At 43.9% G+C, this 3740-nt stretch overlaps 1 pseudogene across 1 annotated transcript; it reads left to right on the top strand.

Moving 5' to 3' along the window:
* The first annotated feature begins 380 nt into the window (after window positions 1-380).
* Window positions 381-1758, top strand: LOC110290119 (annotated as a pseudogene). Its single transcript, XR_002377402.1, has one exon. The product of XR_002377402.1 is annotated as a ruvB-like 1 pseudogene (transcript).
* Window positions 1759-3740: the final 1982 nt, after the last annotated feature.

The following is a 3740-nucleotide window of genomic DNA, read 5'->3' as shown; positions in this document are numbered from 1 at the left end:
AAAGATAAGGAGAAAGAGGAACACTCCTCCATTGCTAGTGGGATTGCAAACTGGTACAACTCTGGAAATAAAACTGGAGGTTGCTCCAAACATTGGAAATGGATCTAACTGAAGACCCAGATATACCACTCTTGGATGTATACCCAAAAGATACCCCATTATACCATGGCACATGGAACATGGCACAGGGGCACATGTTCCACTATGTTCATAGTGGCTTTATCTATAATAGCCAGAACCTGGAAACAACCCTAATGTCCCACAATAGAAGAGTAAATAGAGAAAATGTGGTTCATTTACACAATGGAATAATATTCAGCTATTAAAAACAAGGACATCGTACCTCTCCACACAGGTTGTGTTCCTAGACACTCGGCAAAATGAAGATTGAGGAGGTGAAGAGCACCACGAAGACGCAGTGCATCGCCTCCCACAGCCACATGACCACAGGGTCTGGGGCTAGACGAGTGGCCTGGCCAAGCAGGCGGCTTCGGGGCTCGTGGGCCAGGAGAACGCGAGAGAGGCATGTGGCGTCATTGTAGAATTAATCAAAAGCAAGAAAATGGCTGGAAAAGCTGTCTTGTTGGCGGGGCCTCCTGGAACTGGCAAGACAGCCTTGGCCCTTGCTATTGCTCAGGAGCTGGGCAGTAGTAAAGTCCCATTCTGCCGGATGGTGGGTGGCAAGGTATACTCAACTGAGATAAAAAAAAAGACAGAGGTGCTGATGGAGAACTTTTGCAGGGCCATTGGGTTGTGTATAAAGGAGACTAAGGAGGTTTATGAAGGGGAGGTGACAGAGCTGACTCCCTGTGAGACAGAGAACTCCATGGGTGGGTACGGCAAAACTATCAGCCATGTGATCATAGGGCTCAAGACTGACAAAGGAACCAAACAGCTGAAGCTGGACCCCAGTATTTTTGAAAGTTTGCAGAAAGAATGAGTAGAGGCTGGAGATGTGATTTACATTGAAGCAAATAGTGGAGCTGTGAAGAGGCAAGGCAGGTGTGACACCTATGCCACCGAGTTTGACCTTGAAGCTGAAGAGTACGTCCCTTTGCGAAAGGGAGATGTGCAGAAGAAGAAGGAAATCATACAGGATGTGACCTTGCATAACCTGGATGTGGCTAGTGCACGGCCTCAGGGTGGGCAAGATATTCTGTCTATGATGGGCCAGTTGATGAAGTCAAAAAAGACAGAAATCACAGATAAACTGCGAAGGGAGATCAACAAAATGTTGAACAAATACATTGACCAGGGCGTGGCCAAGCTGGTCCCTGGAGTACTCTTTGTCAATGAGATCCAAATGCTAGATATCGAGTGCTTTACCTCCCTGCACCGAGCCCTGGAGTCCTCCATCGCCCCCATTGTCATCTTTGCATCCAACCGAGCCAATTGTGTCATGGGGGCACTGACGACATCACTTCTCCACAGGGCATCCCGTTGGACCTGTTGGACAGGGTGGTGATCATCAAGACCATGATATATATGCCACAGGAGATGAAGCAGATCATTAAGATCTGAGCCCAGACCGAAGGCATCAACATCAGCGAGGAGGCACCGAACCACCTCGGGGAGATTGGCACCAAGACCACTCTGAGGTATTCGGTACAGCTGCTGACCCCAGCCAACCTGCTGGCAAAGATTAACGGCAAAGACAGCATTGAGAAGGAGCACGTGGAAGAGATCAGTGAGCTCTTCTATGATGCCAAGTCCTCTGCCAAGATTTTGGCTGACCAGTAGGACAAGTACATGAAGTAACATTGGGAAGGAGGTGCACGCAGAGATGGACCTCACAACGTGCACAGGGGCTGGACACAAGCATGCTTTGCAAACCTCCATGGTTGTTTGGAAGGATCCCTTCCCCACCTAGCTTGTTTTCTAATAAAACTGAATAGGTTATTTTGATGATACAAAAAAAAAAAAAAAACCAAAAACAAAAACAAACAAACAAAAAACCAAGGACATCATGAGCTTTGCAGGCAAATGGATCGAACTAGAAAATATCATTCTGAGTTAGGTAACTCAGACTACAAAGGACATGCATGGTATGTACTAATAAGTTGATATTAGCCAAAATACACAGAATATCTAGGATACAATCCACAGTAGTCAGGAAGGTTAACAAGCAGAAGGGCCCAATTCTAAGAAGGGGCATATTGTCCACACTTTGGTCTTCATTCTTCTTGAGTTTCATGCGTTTAGGGGAATGCCAGGGCCAAAAGAATGGGAATGGGTGGGTAGGGAAGTGGGGGGGGGTATGGGGGACTTTTGGGATAGCATTGGAAATGTAATTGAGGAAAATATGTAATAAAAAATATAAAAAAACAAAAAAACAAGCAGAAGGGCCCAAGTGAGGATGCTTCAATCCCAATTGAGAAAAAGATGAAAACAATCACAGGAGGCAGAGAGAGGGAGAGGAGGGTAAAAGATGAACTTGATCAGGTATGGGATCGCTGAGACAAGAAGAAGCACCTAGGGCCAGCAGAATGAATGGATGTATGCAACCTCAGAGGTAGAAGTTTGGGGTAATGCTCTAGAAAATACAAGAGACATGGATGGTGAGAGACTCTTGGGACTCAAAGGGAAGGTCTTTAGAGGAAATGCCCAACACTGTGGGGAGAGGGAACTCTTTTTTTATTCTTTTTTTTTTTTTTAGATATTTTCTTTATTTACATTTCAAATGTCCCCTTTCCTAGTTTCCCCTCTGAAAATCTCCTGTTCCCTTCCCCCTCCCCCTGCCTCCCAACCCACCCACTCCCATTCCTGGTCCTAGCATTCCCCTATACTGGGGCCTAGAACCTTCACAGGACCAAGGGCCTCTCCTCCCATTGATGACTGACTGGGCCATCCTCTGCTACATATATAGCTAGAGCCACAAGTTCCACCATGTATTTTCTTTGATTGGTGGATACAAATTGGAAAGGAAAAAGTCAAAAAATCACAATTTGCAGATGATATGATAGTATATATGAGTGACCCTAAATATTCTCCAGAGAACTCCTAAACCTGATGAACAATTTCAGTGCAGTAGCTGGATATAAAATTAACTCAAACAAATCAGTGGCTTTTCTCTACACAAAGGATAAACAGGCTGAGAAAGAAATCAGGGAAGCAACACCCTTCACAATAGTCACAAATAATATAAAATACCTTGGTGTAACTCTAACTAAGCAAATGAAAGATCTGTATGATAAGAACTTCAAGTCTCTGAAGAAAGAAATCAAAAAAGATCTCAGAAGATGGAAAGATCTTCCAGGCTCATGGATTAATATAGTCAAAATAGCTATCATGCCAAAAGCAATCTACAGATTCAATGCAATCCTCATTAAATTCCAACTCAATTCTTCATAGAGTTAGAAAGGGCAATTTGCAAAATCATCTGGAATAACAAAAAATCTAGGATAGCAAAAACTATTCTCAAGAATAAGAAAGGGAACTCTTAAAGTCTACTTCCAGTTGAAACACAAGTCATAAAGTGGAGGGATGGGGTTATCATTACACAGTCAAATACTCTGATCCAGAATATCTCCTGTCTGAAAGAACTCAGGGACAAAAATGGAGAAAAGACTGAGGTAAATGTCTATTTCATATGTTTCTCTTGGATCTGCAGTACATTGACAAGTGTTTGCCCTTTCCACAGTGGCTGCAACACTTTGTGGTTCATAGCAAGCAGAACCTGTTTGTTCTCTTGTGTGAACACTGTATTCACCAGAGTCAATGCATCTTCTATTTTGAGCTCT

Source organism: Mus caroli, chromosome 2, assembly GCF_900094665.2.
Source record: "Mus caroli chromosome 2, CAROLI_EIJ_v1.1, whole genome shotgun sequence".
In the NCBI taxonomy this organism is placed as follows: domain Eukaryota; kingdom Metazoa; phylum Chordata; class Mammalia; order Rodentia; family Muridae; genus Mus; species Mus caroli.
The sequence above is the reverse complement of the archived record's forward strand: the minus strand, read 5'-3'. Positions and strand labels throughout refer to the sequence as shown.